Source organism: Danio rerio, chromosome 1 (genome assembly GCF_049306965.1).
Source record: "Danio rerio strain Tuebingen ecotype United States chromosome 1, GRCz12tu, whole genome shotgun sequence".
Classification (NCBI taxonomy): domain Eukaryota; kingdom Metazoa; phylum Chordata; class Actinopteri; order Cypriniformes; family Danionidae; genus Danio; species Danio rerio.
In genome coordinates, this window is record NC_133176.1 from 29,026,922 (window position 1) to 29,048,451 (window position 21,530).

At 39.5% G+C, this 21,530-nt stretch overlaps 1 long non-coding RNA gene across 1 annotated transcript in view; it reads left to right on the top strand.

Moving 5' to 3' along the window:
* Positions 1-21,530, top strand: part of LOC141375519 (uncharacterized) — a 71,161-nt gene that overhangs the window by 13,008 nt on the left and 36,623 nt on the right. Inside the window, exon 2 of the long non-coding RNA XR_012383650.1 lies at positions 6,844-6,979. This is a non-coding gene — a long non-coding RNA (uncharacterized lncRNA). The remainder of the gene's footprint in view (positions 1-6,843; positions 6,980-21,530) is intronic.

Sequence of the window (21,530 nt, forward strand, 5' to 3'; positions counted from 1 at the left end):
AATGTATCATTTATTTCTTGCTGGTTGTGTGTAATCAGCCCTTGAGATGTTTGAATGCTGCTAATAAGTGAGTAAGACTCCGCTTCCTTCATTTTTAGTGCCAGAAGTCTGCTTGGCCTCTCATTATAATAATAATAATTGACTCTAGTTTTATGTATCATGAATTCTGCAACATGTTGCGTAGCAGAATTATAATCTTTTTTTAAGCGCTGCTAGATTTTTTCTCTAGATAAACAAAATATGGATTTTTGTTGATTTTCTATTAGAGAGATCTGTGTTTGTAAATTAGATATAACTCTGTTCTTAGATAAATGGAGATGTTTTGAAAAGGTAAATAGCATTGCCACGCAAAAAGCGTTTAGTTACTTCCCATAAGGTTTGTGGATTGGAAGCAGAGTCCTTATTATCAAGAAGGAAGGCAAGAAGATTAGAGTTGAGCTGTGACAAATACTCTTGATTTTTTTAAAAGGGAGTTATTAAATCTCCAGCGTCTACTCTTATGATTCACTTTGTCACCTATAAGAAATGTGTACAATACTGCAGCGTGGTCAGATATGAGAATAGGTAGGATCTGAGTGGACACGATATTACTATTAATATTGGGCGAAACAAAAATATAATCAATTCGGGAATATGTTTTATGGCATGAAGAATAGAATGTATAATCTTTACTTGTTATATTCCTTAAACGCCAAGCATCAATTACATTAAGTTCTTTTATGAATGTATTTAATTCACTAGGTTGGTGTGCAACATTCACTGCCGAACTTGAAGACTTGTCAAGCGATGGATTACATACTTAATTAAAATCTCCTCCAATGATTAGATGATAATCTTTAAAATCTAGAATTGTTTTTGTCAAAATTGATAAAAAATTAGGATTATGGTCATTTGGAGCATAAATACAAGTTATACAAAACTTATTATTATTAATAACTACATATACATAAGCCATTCGACCTGTATTATCAGATCCAATATCTTCAATATGAACTCTAAATTTTCTACTAAATAAAATTAGCACTCCTTTTGTTTAATTTTTTGCAGAGGATTGGGCCACAGATCTATAGTACCTATTTTGAAAGAGATGAACATCTTTCTGTCTTAGATGGGTTTCTTGTATCAGTGCTACAGTTACCTTGTTCTGCTTAAGGTAGTGTAAACATTTCGCCCACTTTACTTTCGAGTTCAGGCCTCGGACATTCCACGACATCAGCACTAAGTCCTGCAACATTCTATCGGTTTTGTAATGAGGAAATAAAAGAATACATTTGCACGTTAATAAAACGTTGTACATGGTAGGACCAAATTGACACTTTAAAATTCAAAGAATAAAAGAAAAATGACTCTGACGAACGGATTAACCCCCAACCGGGGATGTTGTTAATTGTTAACAACTGAGGAGGCATAACTTGCTTATCTCTGTCTTTAGGTAAACTAAACTCACACATAGTCCCAAGACTCACACCGTCCCAAGACCTTAAATAATATATGACTGCTTATAATAATAAAAAAGAAGAAAAAAATTTCTTTGCATCAGATTTTTTGGCAAAAATTTTACAGTGTATCAGTGTGGTCACCCTCCATATCAGCAAGCGCGTCAAAGCAGCCGCCGCGATTCCGGTTATCCCCCCGAGCACTCTGCTTACCAGCGAGAAAGATTTCGGCGTCCGAAGGTGAGTGAAACTCCAGAATCTCACCGCCATCGCCTTTCACCTTTAAGATGGCAGGATAAACCAAGAAGGGGTAGTAGCCTTTTGCGTGAAGTTGCTTCTTGATCGCGCCAAAAGCCTTACGTCGAGAAGTTGTCTCGGGACTGTAATCCGCGAAGAAGTACAAATTCGATTTGGCATGAGTTGGTGGAGTTTTAAGAGCCCTGGCTTCTCGAAGAATTTTCACTCGGTCTTTGTATCTCAGTAAGCAGAAGATTTATGTTCGCGGACGCCCGCTGATGTTAGCACGAGATGCATAAATCCGATGCGCCCTCTGAATTTCGATTTTTCGACCTGCAAGTGCAGGAAACCATCTGTTGAGATTTTCTTGAAGAAACCCAATTGGGTCAGATCTTTCTGCACCTTCTGGTAGATTTACTAGGCGTATGTTAATACGTCTCGCTCTGTCCTCCTTGCTTATTATTCGTTCTCGTAGTTGCTTCATTTCCCCACCATGATCGGTCAGTTTCTTCTTTACCGCACGGAGCGACGTCTCTGTGGCGGTTTGTTGCTTTATTAGAAAGTCAGAAACTTCGGCTTGAACTTTCACGTCCTTTGTAAGTTGCTCGACAGCCACAATAGACGTCTCGAGCATCTCTTTCATTTGCTTAAATTCACCTGATAGAACTTCTTGCACAGTTTCCTTTACCACTTGTTTCATCATTTTACGCATCGATGTCTCCTGCTGTTTTAGCGCCATTAGCACAGCTGCGTCCATTTGGTCTTCAGGTGGATCTTTGGCTGAAGTTTGGCTGTTTTTTACTCTGGTAGCGTAGGATTTCATATTCATTTGCGTGCTCGCACTTGCCTTCCTACTCTCAGATGTCATTATTATCTGAGTTATGCAGTTAAATTGTTCTGATAAAAGCAGAAAAAAAGACCTGAGACGGAGCTCTCGGCTACACGTGCATCTCAGCGACAAGGCTACCCGGAAGTCCTCAGGGGGTGTCCTTTTTACAAAATTAGATCTCCTAATTGTTTACCATTTGGTTTGAATAGGAGAGAGTGATGAATGGAAGACTACTTTTAATACCCCCAGGGGACATTTTGAATATTGCTCTCTTTCGTTAACACTTTTCAACACCCTGGCAGTCTTCCAGGTGCTCGTCTATGATGTGTTAAAGATGCAGTTGGTGATTGTCTTCAGAAACATTTTTTGTTGTGCTGGTTGAAAGTCTCTTTACAGTCCAATAGTAATGATTACAGTAAATGATTTAAATGTGTTTAGTGTATTTTTATATTCAGGGTAAAGCATAAAACAAAAAAAGTTCATCCAATTAAATAGAGTCGGACCGTCATCTCTCTTAATTCCTATAGGCAGGTCAGACTGTCTGTCAACAAATGTAGATTCCGACTTCTGCGCATCTGTTCACGCAGATCCGCCATTAGCGCGTGCCCGTCTGCATCACAAACGCATGCGCCGCTCGCAGATGCCGAGTCGGAGCCGGAGGCGCCGAAGGACTGCCGAGCTCGGGCCGATTACTGTAAAGCCAGGCGTGGGTATAATTCGCCCTTAAAGCGGCCGTGCGGTCATGAGACGGACCGGGAGAAATCAAATGCTGCATTGAAACTTTTGAAAATCCTGAATCAGTATTGGAGTTACTTTAGCACGCTGGAGAAAGGACAAGACCATGGCTGAAGTATTACTGTTAGACAGGTAATGTTCTGTTTTAAAACTATTTTAGTCAGGCTAAGCTTATGTTAGATTGTGTTCTGTTATGAATGACTTATATGCACAGACGTGTTGTTCAGCTGCTGAAATCTCCCAGTGAAAGATTGATGTGATTTTTTTCAGTTTCATAAGTTTCTTTGACAGCATCTATAATGTAGATTTATATTTAGTTTAACAACAAAACACCAGTAAATAGTGCTATTCTGCCTAACCTGCTTTATTGAGCTGAAGCTGCTTTTATATTCACATTGGGTCATTTTTGAACAATAACAGCCTTCCTATACTGTTTACAGCTAACGTTACTCTGAATATTCGCTCTGAAATAGCATGCAAGTGTGGCAAAGTAATACATGTAATTCCTGCACAGCGCTGGCACCAACTAACTGGCGAATGACATGAACTAGTGGGTTGTCTGTCTGCTGTTGTGACGCGGTCCGCACGCTCGCGGTATCAGGGGTTGTGGCTTTGAATCACAGTCCCTCCCCGCCATCCAAAGGTAATATACTAAGCGGTTAGCATTTTGGCAGATCACCTACTGCACCTTTAAGAGATATGATAGATCAGGTTATTTATGTCTACTTAAATGACATACTAATATTTCCCCGTTCTCTCCAGGAACATGTTCAACACATCAGGCAAGTGCTTCAGAGACTGTTAGAGACTTTATGTCAAGGTGGAGAAATGCATTTTTGATGCAAAGTCTGTTCCTTTCTTAGGGCACATTGTGTTGGTTGAGGGGATACCCATGAATCCAGAGAAGATTCAGGCTGTGGTGAATAGGCCAACTCCAGACTCCTGCAAGGCCCTGCAGAGGTTTCTGGGCATCGACAATTTTTACTGTCATTTTATTCGCAACTTCAGCCAGCCTGCCAAGCCTCTGACTGCCTTAACCTCCTCCTAAACGCTGTTCAGGTGGTCTAACTCAACTCAAACTGCGTTCACGAAACTGAAGGGTTGCTTTGTTTCAGCCACAATTCTTGTAACCCCTGATCCCTCTCAGGCAGTTTGTGGTGGAGGTTGATGCATCACAGGTGCATCCTGATTCAGCATTCTTCCTTGGATAGCAAAATGCATCCCCGCACATTTTTCTTTTACCGTTTATATGCCGCTGAATGTAAGTACGATGTTGTAATAGGGAATTACTGGCTGTCAAACTCTCTTTGGAAGAGCGATGTCACTGGTTAGAATGTTCAGGAATTCCTTTTATCATTCGGACCAACCATAAGCGTATATTATCTCGTGAGCCCATTGTTCCGCAGAACATTTGTATTTCTGCCGTATCATGGGAGAAAGAGTCGAAGGTTCGCACAGCCTTAGAAGGGGTAATGCTTCCACCGGGATACAACCAAGTCGGTTGTTTGTGCCAGAGCAGATTCAGTCCGAGGCTACTCATTTTATCCCTCTGCCCAAATTACCCTCAGACAGAGAGACAGTGGTTGCTGTCATTAATCACATCTTTCATATTTATGGCTTCCCAATGGATGTGGTTTCTGACAATGGGCCTCAGATTGTCTCTAAATTTTCGAGAGAGTTCTGCTGTTTATTAGGGGCCACTGTTAGTCTTTCTTCTGGATTTCTTCAACAGAATAATGAGCAAACAGATCTAAACAGAGCCAACTAAGATCTCAAACATAATTGTGATGTCTGGTTTCCCAGAATCCCTCCTCCTGGTGTCAGCTCCTCCCATGGGTTGAGTACGCACATAACTCATTACCAGTGTTGGCTATGGGCCTATCTCCAATTTTGTGTAACGTATATTTGTAAACTCTTTATGCATAGTATATATTTTTAAAAGCAGAAAAAACAAATCATTGTATGAATGCTGTAATGTAATCTTTAGTTAAAGATGCATGACGGTCATGTGACCATCAGGAAGAACACAGGATCTCATTTCTCAGAGTCTCCTAAGATCGTTCTTCTGAGGTTACCTGGCAAGACCGGTCTTCACAAGAACGCAAGTCTGTTCTCTTCATTCTTGGAAATGAGACAGCCATTGTTTGCAGAAACAAATGACTACAGATTAAATGCTCCTTTTCTCCAGCCAATCATGTTGACCCATTCTTTAGTTGTAGTGCACTTATATCATATTAGGATTCTTTTTAAATTCTATTTCAGCAGCTTTAGATATTTTTCTCCCTCTGTGTCCTTTGATTGCAATCTTTGGTGTGTTAAAGCCAAATTTATGTTACCTTTTCTTCTCTTTAAAAAAACAATCCAGTGTTTTTGCAATTGCTTTATTGGTTGTGAGAAGATGCATTTTGCTTCATTGGAAGTGTCCTACTTCTCCCTCTCTTAATAGCTGGTTAATAATTTAATAAAAAAATTAATTTGTGGGTATGTAATGTTTGATAGTTCTAGTTTGAATTTAGGCTTTAAAAAATGTAAAATGCTGATACTGTGTTGTTTTCTGTTGTGTTTTTATGTTTTTTACCTTCTCTGTGCAATATATATATATATATATATATATATATATATATATATATATATATATATATATATATATATATATCTACATCAAGCAGGTTGACACACACACACATATATATATATATATATATATATATATATATATATATATATATATATATATATATATATATATATATATATATATATTTAAGGTCTTTGGCTCAATGAGCAACATCATTAGTCCTCATGTCCTTAATCCAGATAAGGTGCCTCTGACTTTGTCAAATACTTTCTTTTTTATTGTGCTAAGAGTGTTGTGAGGCTGAGAGAGTGCAATAGGCTGCTATGAGTGTTAACCTAGTATCACGTGAACCACACCATTCTCAAATCTCATGAAGGAGCTCTGGAAACTGAAAAATAGGAAAAACGAGTTGGAGACGAAAGAAAACCAAGTGAAGAGTTTATGTTAAGTTTTGCTTTCCGTTTGGTGTTAGTTATTTTTTAGTGTTTATTCATTTAATACAATTCTTGAATGTTCTCAGAATGTTTTCTGAGATTTGGAATTTTCATTAGTCGTAAGCCGTAATCATCAAAGTTAAAAATAAATAAAGCCTTTAAATATTTCAGTATGTGTGTAATGAAGCTTTACAATATATTTATGTTTCACTTTTTAAATAGAATTACTGAAATAAATTACTATCATCATGTCAGAAGTATCATCACATCAGAAGTATGACTTAATCTAAACAAAACAAAACTTTCACGTAGATTGTATTATGTTGTTAAGCATATATGTTCTTCCAATTTTTGTGAAGGCCTCCTTGGCGTACTGTCATTTACCACATAATCCAAAAAATACTTGTACCATAAATTATTTAGATATTAAATTGCTCGCAGTATGTGTGAGCTCAAAGATGATATGCTAAGAGTATAATAGGTTTAGATTATTGATGGATGGATATAACAATTGTCACAAAAGAAGGACTGAGATCAGTTTAGATAAATTATGTAAACAGGAGATACGTCAAGCAGGTTGTCTTTATCTTGCAGAATCTGAGCAGTGGAGCCATGATGGCGTGAACTGGTGACTGAAGATGAAAACAAACAGAGTTGGGAGACTCACAACCAGGAAGGATACTCACTAGAAAGAGACAAAGATACTATGGGTATACAAGGGGCAGACAAGGTAAGTAAAACTCTGAAAAAAATGGAATATACTGACTGTTACGTCCTCCTCAATGCAATGAGGCTGGACGCTGAGTGAGAGAGCATGCAGGTATTTATGGGTGGAAGTGATTAGCGGGTATGATGTGCAGGTGTGCTTGGAGATTAGAATTCAGATGACAGGAGGGAATTGCTGATTGCGGTGATGGAGAACGGGGTAGATAATAATGTGACTGAGTGGGGAGAACCTGGCCTGGCTGTGACATTAGTTTTTTGTATTCTGGTGGGAGGTACAGCCTATTTGTAACTTGGTTGACCCTCTCAATGATGGGGAAGGGATCAACGAAACAGGGACTCCTCTTCCTGCAGGGCTGTTGAAGACGCATATCCTTTGTGGACACCCAGACCCTCTGGCTGATCTCAAAGTTGGAGATGGTGATGAGCTGAGTCCCAGACCATCTCGCCTGCTTGAAACCAGTATTCCACAGCTGAAATGTTGGATGAATCCCCTGACAATAGAAACAGGGAAGGCTGGAAACAGAGTATGCGTGGAAAGCACGTGAATCCAGTGACAGGTTGGTGTAGAGAGTTTTAAGAATATGTGTCCCAGCTTACAAACTGGCACCAAGAATTCTGGTGACCATAGTAGAAGGTTCGTATGAATCGTCTTCTGGATCTTAAGGTTAGTCTGTCCGTTTGTTTGAGGATGGTAACCAGAGGAGTCTGAAGAAGGCTTTCCAGACTCTGGAAATGAAGGGGGGACCACAATCTGAACCGATATCTTCAGGAAGTCTAACGTTATAATACACATGATTAAACAATCTCTATGGTCACCACGGCTGTTGGTAACCCAGGCAAGGGAATCAATTTCAAAACATTGTAAATCTATCAATCTTGAGTAGAACACAGGTATTATCTTCAGAAGCAGGCATATTAGTCATACATTCCACTATTAGACTCTTTCCTTTTGGTACGTTTTGGGGAGTCTTTAAGTTAGCACATTCCTTGCACCCCTGTATGAACCATCTCACGTCTTGGGCCATTCCTGGCCAGTGCCCAAAGAGAAGTGTGCAGAGTCAGTAAGGGACAGATGTTATGATAAAGGGATGAACTGACTACCAGCAGGACAGCCCGGCAAAATTGCTTGCAGATCATCCTCTGAAGCTGGAGCTCTCCCACTTGATGGGACTCACAATCAGACTTGGTAGGATGATGGGTTTGGGTTCATTTACGGTTTCTTCAGGGCCATGTAACCTGGAAAGGGCATCTGCTTTAGTGTTCTTATGACCAGGAAGATATGAGATGGTAGAGTTAAATCTCGTGAATATGAATGCCCACCTCACTTGTTGTGGAATTAATCACAGAGCTTCATGTAAATACTGATGGTACTCCCTGCCACTGGGATAGAAGTGGCTGGGTCCACCTCAACTAAAAATGGCAGTTTGGGATTGGGGTGGACCAGGATAAATGCCTTCTTGAGGGTTTGGAAGGAAGTCACAGCTTCTTCTTTCCAAACGAGTACCTTGGGTTTGCCACAGAGTAGACCGGTAAGATGACTGGTGATGCTACTATAGTTCTGTGTGAATTTCAAAATAGAAGTAAACCCAAGAAAACACTAGAATTTCTTGATAGAGTTAGGCTGTGGCCAAGAAGAGATGGCTTCCATCTTCCCCTCGCCCATCTTGATCCCGGCTGCTAATATGTCATACTCAAGGAAGTGGATGAGTCCCTTCTGGAATACACATTTTTCGAGTTTCAGAAACACATTCGGCTAACAGAGATGGGACAAGACTTCTCACATGCTGATTATGCTCTGCTGGATTACTGGAATATATCAAGATGTCATCAGTGTACACAAGAACAGACTTGTAAAAGAATTCACAAAGTACCTCTTTCATAAAGCCTTGGAATCGCCCTATATTCATAATGGCCACCAGGGTATAAAGGCTGTCTTCCACTTGTCACCAGCCCAAATTCGGATGAGGTTATATGCACTTTTGAGATCTAGTTTAGTGAAGATACAAGCCCCGAGCAGATGTATGAGTGCAGCTGGGACAAGGAAAATTAAGTAACAGTTCTTGATGGTGATGTTGTTTAGAACCTGATATTTGATACAAGGCCTTAACCCCCATCCTTCTTGGCCACGAAGAAGGAGCTGGACAGAGCAGGGGTCATAGAGGAATGGATGTAACCTTGAGTTAATGCCTTCCTAATGTACTTATCCATGGCCTTCCTTTCAGGAATGGAGAGGGGGTATACATGTCCATGGGGCTCTGGCTCAGCCTTGATCAGGTCAATCACGCAGTCCCATGGCCTGTGAGGTGATAACTGGGTGGCTCTCTTGGGGCAGAAAATATCTTGAAAATTCTTGTAGCAGTGAGGAATATTCACAGAACACTGTTCCAAGAACAACAGGATTCTGGATTTTATAGTAGAGCTGGCAGCAGAGGGCGCTGGGGATTTAATTGCTGGCTGAACCGGAGTCAAGAAGTGTCACCATTGGAAGAGAAATGCTGGGTGCAGTAAGCGTCACAGCAGTGGTGAGAGGTCTTCCACATTATAAGCATGATTCAGCTGATGAAGCCTCTCTGCATCAGTGAGCTTTCCTTGGTCTAGAATCATGGATTTAGGACCTGGGTCTGTAGGGCTCGAGGAAACAGGCTGACAGAGGCGTAATGACTGGTTGTGAATCTCTCTGCTACAGAATACCATACTTGCTGAACACTGAATAGATAACTGGATAAAGCACCCCTTTTAGTAAGTCGATGAGTGCTTGGATTGGGTATCCACTGCTCATTTTCGGTGTTGGTCCAACCTCCTGTGAAAAAAGGAGGACTGAGTTCGGAACTTAGTGAATCAGTAAACAGTTTAATGCCCAAATGTTGAAAACCGGAGATTTGTCAAACAGGTAATGTCATTATTTTACAGACTAACTATGTTTATATGTGTATCAGTAATCAAAATATTTGCCTTAATCTAATTAAGACAGTAATAAGATTAAGGCGTTTACATGAGTTACTTTTTAAATGTTCCTTTAATGATCCCGTTTTACATGTTCATTTATTCATTCATTCATTTTCTTTTCAGCTTAGTCCCTTTATTAATCTGTAGTCACCACAGCGATGGAAGGATTCCCTTCCATCTGCAACCCATCAATTCACCTTTATTTGTATAGCGCTTTTACAATGTAGATTGTCAAAGTAGCTTCACATAAAAGATCATAGTAAATTGAAATAGTGTAGTTCAGTTTTAAAGTTTAAGTTCAGTTCAGTTTAGCTCAGTTTAGTGTGGTTTAATAATGACTACTAAGAGTCCAAACACTGAAGAGCAAATCCATCGATGCAGAGCTCCAGAGATCCCGAACCATGCAATCTAGTGGAGAGGAAAAAACTTCACCAATTGGCGTAAGTGAAGAAAAAACCTCGAGAGAACTATGATGGGAACGACCATTTCTCCACTGGCAAAAAAAAAAAAAAAAAAAAGCAGTCTAAGCACTGAAGGGTGGAAGCTGGGCCTCAGCGAAGACTCGTCTGTCTCTGGACCGTCACAGGAATCAGTCTCACGCACTCTACTCCTCCATGACCACCACAGTTGCTGCTCAGGATACGGCCTGGTCCAGGACATGGAAACCTTGGGATCTAAGACCAAGCATCTCGTCGCTTGTCTTGGATCAAATCAATGGCGCTGCCTGGTCTGAGGGCCTGAGGGAGGGTATCCCCAGGTGGAAATAGAGAATAAAGAGAATAATTAGCGTAGCTGCTGTTCATAGTGTATATAAATGAGATGAAGAAACCTGTGTGGAGCACATTCATGTATTAAACCGCTAAGTGATGCTCTGAGTGTATGCTTTACTAAAAAGATGGGTATTTAATCTAGTTTTGAACTGCGAGAGTTTTTCTGAGCCTCGGACGTTAATAGGATGGCTATTTCAGAGTTTAGAAGCCATAAATGAGTAGGCTCAACCTCCTTTATTCGACTTTGCTATTCTAGGTACTACCAGAAGCTCTGAGTTTTGAGATCTTAAAGAGCGGGATGGATTGTAGCGAGACATCACTGGGAAACACCTATACACTCTCATTCACACACATAAGCTACGGACAATTTAGCTTTTTTTAAGGTAATTTTGGGTGTTTCATTGATAATCTGTCGACCCTAACTGCAGTTTTGCACTTCCACTTTCAATCAGGAACATTTCATGCACCTGTGTGTGACGACCCCAGGATTTCAGTATGGATGTGGCAGATCCTGATTGGGTGCCTGGTTGTTCACTAATTGGCTCAAACCATATAAAAGTGATTTGTGTGCTAGCTTCTGAAGGGCGGTGTGGCTATGGGCCGTCCTTGTGTCAAGACTATTCATTTCTGCAACCTTATGGTTTTGTTTAGCATTATTTGTGTAAAGTAGTTATTTTCTTTATTTTCCCCTAGACATTTGTTGGTTTGTTGATTTGTTGTTCTATTTAGTTTTATGTATAATAAATAAGTTGCATATACTTTCTTGGTTGTCCGAACTCTTTTATGTTGCGACTCAAACGAGGGGGTCGTAACATAAAATTGGGCGCTCGTCCGGATAATTTAACTACACATAAGGTAATGCATTTTATTTGTGTTCACCAATGTAAATGAGTAGACTACAGGTAGTTAGAGTGTTCTCAGCTGGGTTTGTAATCATTCCATCGAGACACTATTTGTTATTTTGGTTTGTTATTTTGCCTTTTTTTATTTTTGAAGGTTATTCTGGATGGAGATTATTAAGTCTTTGTCGGGGGTACGCATCGGGCTTTTGGCTATGCCAATTGTCCTTGAGCTTAGCGTTTAAAAGCCGCCCCGAGTCCGGTACACCTTTGAAGATTAGGTAGGTTTTGTTAGTTATATTTCGCGTAGGTAGGAACTGAAGTCTCTTATTTTCATTCTTTTCATAAGGTGACACTTTGTTTTTTCCATATTTGTTAATTATGATGCCCTCCGATTAATAGAGTAACTATAGTTTATAGTAATCTCTTATAACGGTGAGTTTTTGTAAACTGAGGGTGTCTGCTGTTATTGTTCCTGGCGAAGTGGCTGATGGGAATTGTAGTTGTTAGGTGCTAGTTTCACGTGCGCTTCAGTGTGTGCACTAGAGATGCGCGGTTGGCGGTTATAGCCGCGGACTCCGCGGATAAACCGCGGATCGGGCGGATGACGTTACGAAAAAATAATATTTTAATTAAATTCGGGCGGGTGGCGGGCGGTTGTACTGTTTTTATATTAATAGCTGGCGCACCAACGAAAAAGCCTAGGACTGACTTCACAGAATGGGAGGAGGAATCGGATACATTAATTCTGGATGAAGTGTACAGAAGTATTCCTCTACAAACTTCCGTATAGACGGATCAGCAGAGGAAAATCTACTTTCCTTTTGGGAGAAATAAGGCCAGGCATTCCCATGACTACAGCACCTTTCCAAGAGAATTCTATGCATTTCAGCAACAAGTGCTGCGAGCGAGCGCTCCTTCAGTGCAGCAGGGCGCATTATAGTGGCTATGCAGGCGCTCCCGTCTGAATCCTGACACTGTAGATGCTATTTTATTCCTGCATTGTGCCAAGAAAAAATCAAACTAGACCTAAGGTCAGGCATATTAAACCAATTAGCCTATGTTATTTAGGTTACACATATGTTCAATATAAACTTTTGAGTTCGGTCAGCTGATAATTTTACGTTCATATTGGTTTAGCCTATTCTATTCTAGACATGTTGGCCTCGCTTTTACGTTCCGAGGCTTAGGTTATTTTGCCAGAATTTCTTTGTCGCAAATTTAATGGTGTAGTATTTCGTTATGCTTCAAGTTTGAGGGGAATGGGGATGATCCTAAGTCCATGGGTTATTGGGGCTCTTGTCATACATGCACTTTAGCCTGGTCAGGTTCGCTCAAAGAGGGATGGCATATCTATTTTTGTAATTTAATTTCTAATTGTGGGGGTGACTGAACCTACAAGGCTAAGGCACGATATGACGTTTTAATTAAAAAATTTTCAACTGTTTGCCAAAGCATGCGACAATAGCCTATGCCTACATTAAGATAGCTATTTATGTTAATATTTTTTTTTACTGCCTGTTGTTTCTTTTGGCATATAAAATAGGTATTGTCTGATAGAGATATCAATAAAGGTTAATCTGTGTCGCAGAACTGTGTTGTTTCCGATTTCTACAAGCTCAATAACATCCACAGCAAAAAAAAAAAATAGTCGAAAAACTGTGCCCATTAATTAGATGTGCAAGGCAAGCAGGTACGTTTTTGGGGTTGCTATGGACAACTACAAATGCAAACATTATTAGGCTATAATGTAAATGACTTATTCTATCTATTTACTAAAAAATTAAGTGAAATAGGCATTTAGTAGTAGGCTAAATAGCAGCATGTTGAAATGATGTGTCAATGCGTTTTCTATTAGGCTACAATAAAAAAAAGTTGTATAGTACAGTGCGTTTAATTTAGGCTATTTATTTATTTTTGTCCCTGTGCGCCGATTGGAGACTGAGTTCACTGCTGATATTCTGAGAGCTTGGGTGCTTCTCATTTCTTATTTGTGCATCCTCGTTTCCTTTCCTTGCTTTCTTTCCTCGTGTTTCCACCCCACCGGGATAACGTTACGAGGGAAGGACGCAAGGAAAAGACTGAAGGACCGAGGAATCGAATCAAGTGAAAAGACACGTCTTCGTATCTTTAGCGTCACTTCAAAGCGTCGTCAATTAATGACTTGCACGTTTGGATTAACTGCATGTCTACATTAAAGTCATTCTCTATTATATAATGATCAATAAAGAAACATTAATTTAATAAAAAAAAGGAATAAGCCATTCAAATAAAGAGCCCAATCAGCAGATGGCGGGCGGGTGCGGTTTTAAAAATTGGTCAAAAATGTTAGTGCGGATGGTTGGCGGACGGATGATGAATTTTGTCATGCGGTTGCGGATGAAATAATAGCCCATCCGCGCATCTCTAGTGTGCACGCTTTGTTATTGTTAAAGCGTTTGCTGTTGGCAGTCATGTCATCTTCATCAAAAGAGTTGGAGAATGATTTTGAAGTAAAGAAAATGCAACATCAGTTAGAGATGCGGAAAATGGAGTTTCAGTTTGATAAAGAGCGAGAGGAAAGAGAGTTTCAATTGCGAAAACTTGAGCTGGAATTGAAATTAAAATCACATCAAGCTCCTTTAATGTCAGCAGCTGAGTCAAATGTGATTGATGTTCAAAAAAACATTAGGCTAGTGCCAACGTTTTTAGAGAGGGAAGTAAAGAAATACTTTCAGCATTTTGAATGTGTTGCAGAGTCATTAAAGTGGCCAAAGACTTTTTGGACATTATTATCGCAGTGCGTGTTGATAGGGAGAGCACAGGATGTATATTCAGCGTTGACTACAGAGCAAAGTAGCGATTATGAGATTGTGCAGTCCGCTATTTTACAAGCTTATGAATTAGCACCTGAGGCTTATCAACAAAAAATCTGAACTCATTTTAAATCTGAGAAAAATACTTTTCTTGAGTTTGCTAAAGAGAAAGAAAATCTGTTTGACCGCTGGTGCTCATCTGTAAAAATTAAATCTAAGGAGGAGCTTCGAGAGCTCATTCTTCTTGAAGAGTTTAAGTGCTGTGTTCCAAATGCTGTGGCCATGTATCTTAATGAGCATAAAGTGACTAAACTGTCTGAGGCTGCACTTATGGCAGATGAATTTACTCTCACTCACCAGAGTACTGCTCATGTAAATGATATGAGTAGATTAAAGCTGAATTCTATGAGTAAAAGTAAAAAGATGCTTTCACGTCAGCATGTTGTGTCAGTTCCTGCTGAAAATGTTTCACTCACACATCAAAAAGGTGAAATTATTTGTTTTTATTTTAAAAAACAAGGACATAAAATTTCTGACTGTGCTATTTTAAAAAAAGAAAGATAAATCTGTTAAACCTGTTGGTTTGATTTCAAAAGTGAATCACAATGTTAGCACCGAGCAGATTGAGAAAATAAGTATCACTCAAGTGGAGGATAAGACCAGTGTTGATTTTGGGCCATTCATTACTGATAGTAGTGTTTCTTCGCCTGACTCTGATGAATTTGTTCCTGTTCGTATTCTTTGTGATACAGGTGCAGGACAGTCTTTTTTGATGCAAGGACTTTTGCCTTTGTCTGAACATACTGCTACTGGGTCTCATGTGCTGGTCAGAGGGCTAGAAATGGGCTACATGGAAGTTCCATTGCACCACATTCACCTTAACTCCAAACTTGTAACAGGTGATGTAGTTGTAGGAGTTCATTCTAACCTTCCTATTCCTGGTGTCACCTTTATACTTGGAAATGACTTGGCTGGTGGTAATGTGTGGGAGAAACCTTGGCTGTTTCTCAATATGCATTCTTCAGCGCTCTTGCGTCCTCGTGTTCTCGTGAAACGTCATCATCAGCTGCCTAAGTTCAGTTCCAATACTCAAGACCGCAAGTACGGAGGACGTGTGAAACTTCCCGGATGTGTTCTTGATATCGAGGACGCACCGATGCAGACTTGAGCACCGAACTCGCTCTGGAAGTCCCAGAAGTCATTGCGACTGGAGGTGGGAAGCGCTGCATTTTATCTTGATTACTTATTAAACTTCATAGATATGAATTATTTACCTCATGAGTTTCCCTAAATGAAACGGTGAAAGTAAACATTACCATGGACATCTTAATAAAAGGAATAAACACATTAAGGGTGTTTCTTTGCTGAAATTTAAATCAAAATCTGATTATTTATATTGTGCAACATATATTTATAATGTTTTTATGCAAAGTATATATTTTGAAAAGGGGGAAAAACAATAAATCATTGTAAGAAGGCTGTAATGTTTAATTAATTTTCCATTTAAAACATGTGAAGGTCATGTGACCATCAGAAAGAACGCAGCATCTCAATTCTCAAAGGACGCGTTCTCTTCCCTCGCGGTCTCCTGAGTTCGTTCTTCCGAGGACACCTGGCAAGACCGGTCTCCACAAGAACACAAGTCCGTTCTCTGCGTTCTTGGAATTGAGAAACAGCCCTTATGGTGAAAATCCACCTGTTGTGTTTCCTTCTGTTGAAGGATTGAATGAGCCTCCTGACTGTTCTGATTTGTTTCCAACATGCGCTGTAACTCGAGCGATGACTAAGAGAGGAGTGTTGGATGAGACAGGAAGTGTTCTTAGTGATACTTTTATTTCATCTACAGACTCTTCACTAGAGCCTGGTACTGTGAACACCACTACAGTAGATGAAGACACTTCTGTGCGCGAGATTACATCTCTTGATGCACATGTTGAAAAGCCTGTTTCACTTTTTGAAAGTCCACATTGTGATGCCAATGCAAACACCTGTTTGTTATCTCCACTTCATAGTGTGACTCGAGCTGAGCTGATTAAAGCCCAGCATGCGGATGAAGCTGTTCAGGAGATGTTCTCCTTAGTCAGTGCTGGTGGAGAAAACAAAGTCTCCACGTCTTATATTCTTCGGGATGGGTTGCTTTGTAGACAACAGCCTATGTCTTCTGACTCTTCTCTTGATCCTAGGATCCAAATTGTAGTTCCTTCCATTTTTCGTCATGATGTCTTAAGGCTGTCACACCAAGGCCCTGCTGGTCATATGGGGGTAAGAAAGATGTATGATAAGATTTTGAAGGAATTTTATTGGCCTAGACTTAAGAAAGATGTGACTAAATACATACGATCTTGTCACAACTGTCAAATAACCGGAAAGCCAAATCAACGTATTCCATTGGCTCCTTTACAACCCATTGCTGTTTGTATTACCCCTTATGAACATCTAAACATAGATTGTGTGGGTCCTTTACCCCGATCTAAGGCCGGACATGCCTATTTGCTTACTGTAATGTGCCAGTCTACACGCTATCCTACAGCTTATCCATTGAGATCGATCACAACAAAATCGATTTTAAAGGCTTTGACAAATTTCATGTCTATCTTTGGTATTACAAAAACCATTCAGTCTGGTCAAGGTTCAAATTTTATGTCCCGACAATTTTCAAAAGTTCTACAACAACTTAAAGTTAAACACAATATCTCGAGTGCTTATCATCCTCAGAGTCAGGGAGGTTTAGAAAGGTTCCACCAGACTCTTAAGTCACTTTTGAGATCCTATTGTGTTGAACTTAATTGTGACTGGGAGGATGGACTTCCCTGGATGTTGCTGGCTATTCGTGAAGTTGTTCAGGAGAGCACTGGTTTTAGCCCCATTGAGTTGCTGTTTGGACACACAGTCCGAGGCCCGATTGCTGTTTTAGCCGATGAATGGAACATCTCTGATCCACCTGAGAATGTTTTAGATTATGTTAGTAGTTTTCATTATCGACTTTATGAAGCTCGAGCTATCGCTTTGCAAAAACTAGGTAAGTCTCAGGAAAAGATGCATTGGTTGTTCGATCGCAAAGGTAAACTCCAAAGTTTTCAGGTTGGTGATAAAGTTTTAGCATTGCTACCTGTTTTGAGTAGTCCGTTTCAGGCTAGGTTTAGTGGACCATACACCATAGTAAAGTGTTACATGAATAACAACTATCTTTTAAGTACACCTGATCGACGGAAGAAAGTACAGGTTTGCCATGTCAACTTGTTGAAGCCATACTTAAGCCCTGTTTCATCTATTTCAGTACATGTTGTAACCTCTGATCTTGACTCCAGTCTTTCAGGAGCCCCTGTGGACATGACTACTGATCTGGATGAAAAGAGTGGTCCTCCACGAGGAGTTGTGGAAGGATAATTCAGAATTTCTTGCTAATCTCTCTCATCATCTGTCTCATTTGTGCGAACCAGAGAAGACCAGTATCATTGAGTTGGTAAATTCATTCCCTTCTATCTTTTCTGATGTTCCTACTCAAACTCATGTCATTCAACATGACATTGATGTTGGGATGGCTTCACCTGTAAAACAACATCCATATCGGGTGAATCATGTTAAAATGAAACTACTTGAGAAAGAAGTGGAATATTTGCTTACTCGACGTTTAGCAGAACCCAGTTTTAGTTCGTGGAGCTCCCCCTGCATTCTAGTGACTAAATCAGATCAATCTTATCGGTTTTGTACTGATTATAGGAAGCTCAATTCACTTACAAAACCTGATTGTTTTCCTTTACCCAGAATTGATGATTGTGTAGATCGAGTAGGATCTGCACAGTTTGTAAGTAAGTTTTAACTTTTTAAAGGATACTGGCAAGTGCCATTAACATCTCGTGCTAAGGAATTGTCTGCTTTTATTACACCAGACAGTTTCCTACAGTACACAGTTATGCCTTTTGGAGTTCGAAACGCTCCAGCGACTTTTCAACGTCTGGTAAATCGAGTGTTATCGGGGCTGCAGGGATGTGAAGCCTACCTTGATGATGTTGTTCTGTATAGTTCTACTTGGTCAGAACATCTAGCACAAATTAGAGAACTGTTTGAACGTTTAGCTAAAGCAAACTTGACTGTTAATCTTGCCAAGTGTGAGTTTGGTAAGGCTACAGTGACTTATTTGGGTAAGGTAGTTGGCAGAGGATGCGTTTGTCCTATCAGTGCTAAAGTTGAAGCCATCTCTAGTTTTCCCATTCCCACTACTCGTCGTGAGTTAAGGCGTTTTCTCGGAATGGTGGGTTACTATAGAGGTTTTTGTAAGAATTTTGCAAATGTTGTTGCCCCTCTGACAGATTTATTGAGCCCAAAAAGACCTTTCCATTTGTCATTGCAGTGTCAATGTGCTTTTAATAATGCTAAATCTCTTTTAGCTAATGCTCCGGTGTTGACTGCACCAAACTTTGAGGGACCTTTCCTTCTAGCTGTGGACGCTAGTGCTTTTGGTGCTGGTGCAGTTCTTCTTCAGGAAGATGACAAAGGAGTTGAGCATCCAGTCAGTTATTTTTCAAAAAAATTCAATCGTCATCAGCAGGTCTATTCAACAGTGGAAAAAGAGGCTTTAGCTCTTGTGTTGGCTGTTCAACACTTTGAGGTCTATTTGAGTTCAGTTTGTGGTCCAATTGTCATCTATACAGACCATAATACTTTAACTTTCTTGGATCGAATGCGTGGAAAGAACCAGCGGATTATGAGATGGAGCCTTATATTACAACCATTCTCTCTGCTGATTAAACATTTGTGGTAAAGACAATTTGATTGCAGACGCTCTCTCAAGAGTGTAAGATGTCCCATTAGGTTGGGCATATCTTCTGTTTGTCTCTCTGTCTCTGTCTCTCTCTCTTTTCTACCTTCCCCTTAATTCTGTCTCTCTCTCATTTTCTACCTCTAGTCTTTACTCTAATTTCCTAGGGCCCAGGAGTCGGGGAGAAAAATGGAGTGAGATTTATGGAGATGAGTACTCCTGTTATTGTAAATTTCAATTTAGTTGGTATATGTTCTGTTTGTTTCACTAGTTTGTTTTTGTCGGTTCTTTAGGGAACCTCCTTTTGGAGTGGGAGGTGTGACGACCCCAGGATTTCAGTATGGATGTGGCAGATCCTGATTGGGTGCCTGGTTGTTCACTAATTGGCTCAAACCATATAAAAGTGATTTGTGTGCTAGCTTCTGAAGGACGGTGTGGCTATGGGCCGTCCTCGTGTCAAGACTCTTGATTTTTGCAACCTTATGGTTTTGTTTAGCATTATTTATTTGTGTAGTTAAAGTAGTTATTTTCTTTATTTTCCCCTAGACATTTGTTTGTTTGTTGATTTGTTGTTCTATTTAGTTTTATGCATAAAAAATAAGTTGCATATACATTCTTGGTTGTCCGAACTCTTTTATGTTGCGACTCAAACGAGGGGGTCGTAACACATGACAAACGAAACATTGAATGCAACTATGAACTACTAGAAGAGTGTTGTTTTAATGGAAGTTCATACCGCATGCTAGTGATGCAACGATTGATCGGCCACAGATCACGATCGGCCGTTATTGGCTAAAAATAGCTTGATCGGCTAACCCCAAAAGCGCCGATCAAAAAGGCAGATCACTTGACATAAATTACTCGCACAACTTTTTCACACATGCATGCACGGCAAAACGATAAACAACAGCAGAGAGGAGCTTACCTGTTGCAGCACGAGTTCCCCCGTCTTTTTTAAAGTGTCCAATAAAGACGTAAAGTTAGCCATTTGCAATGTATGTCGCGATAAAACCCCTTGAGCAAGCAACGGCATTTTAACAGCACTAACATGATTAGACATCTTAGAACTAAATATGCTGCGTATGAGAATCCCTCATCCAGCCGACTGTGAGTGATGCACGACGTAAACCATACAGCAGGGTTAGTACGAGGTGGAAAGACATCGTGTTCAGAATCATGGAATTAATTTGCCTCTATGAACAACCTGTGATATATGGAGTGCAGACGCCTGTCCAATATCCCTGCTAAGCTTAACAGCACACTTTATTGACTCAAACTTTGAAAGACACAACATTGTGCTACACTGTCAGGATTTCACAAGATCACATTCTGCGGAGGCGTTAGTGAATGCATTTAGCAACATGTTTCAGTCACGGGGAATCCTAATAAAAAAAATAAACACAATTTTAACAGACTACACCAAAAAAACATGCTGATTGCAATGAGAAACGTAGATTTCCCTAGCCTGCTGTGTGTGTGTGTGTGTGTGTGTGTCATACTCTCCAGTTTGCTGTGCATGTATGGCAAGCCGTTTTTACATTTAATCTATAACCCGTACTAGTATCTAATTTCATGTTACTTGTGCTTATTTTTTAGATATCTTTTCCAATAAATACTTGTGCTTATTAATTAAATACTAGTGCTTTTTAAAAATATACTAGTGCTTACTCATTAGACACTAGTTTATTTTATTATACTAGTACTTATTCATTAGATATTACTCTTATAGTTTTATTTATTAAATACTAGTACTTATTTATTAAGTAGTGCTTATTAAATATATAGTTTTTAATTTATTAGATACTAGTACTAATTTTAATACTGACTAGTAACTATTTTGTTGTTACTAGTAACAAATTTAAAATGTTTCTATTGATTTCAATGGGATCTGTCATTGAGATATCAACTGTTCAGTTTTGACTAGTATGTATTCCAACTGGGATTAGTACATATTTTTATGTATTGCTAGTTATTCATTAACTACTGGTACTTATTAATTAGATACTAGTACCTAATTAATAGATACTAGTACTCAAGTATTAGATACTATTAGGTTCATTAAGTATTAATATTCATTAGGTACTAGTACTTAATCGTTAGATACTAGTTTTTATTTAATTTACTAGTTCTTATATGTCAATCATACTAAAAACTAAAATAATCTGTGACAGAAGTTCACTCAAAAGTGAACGTTCTTTCTGTCTTTAATTACTAAAACTCCAGTCATTGATACTACTTTCAGAACATAAACTTAGATATTTTACCAAATGAAAATGCAATGAAATTATGAAAATTGTGAAATTAAAGCAATAGTGCAGAGATCTGGTCCCCACGTCAGGTCAGGGTGGGCCTGTAGCCTTTAAAACACGCATGCGGAGGCGCACTAAACTCACTGGAAAGTACTGGACATTCATTTCATGTTTTTTTTTTAAATTAATTCTTTAAA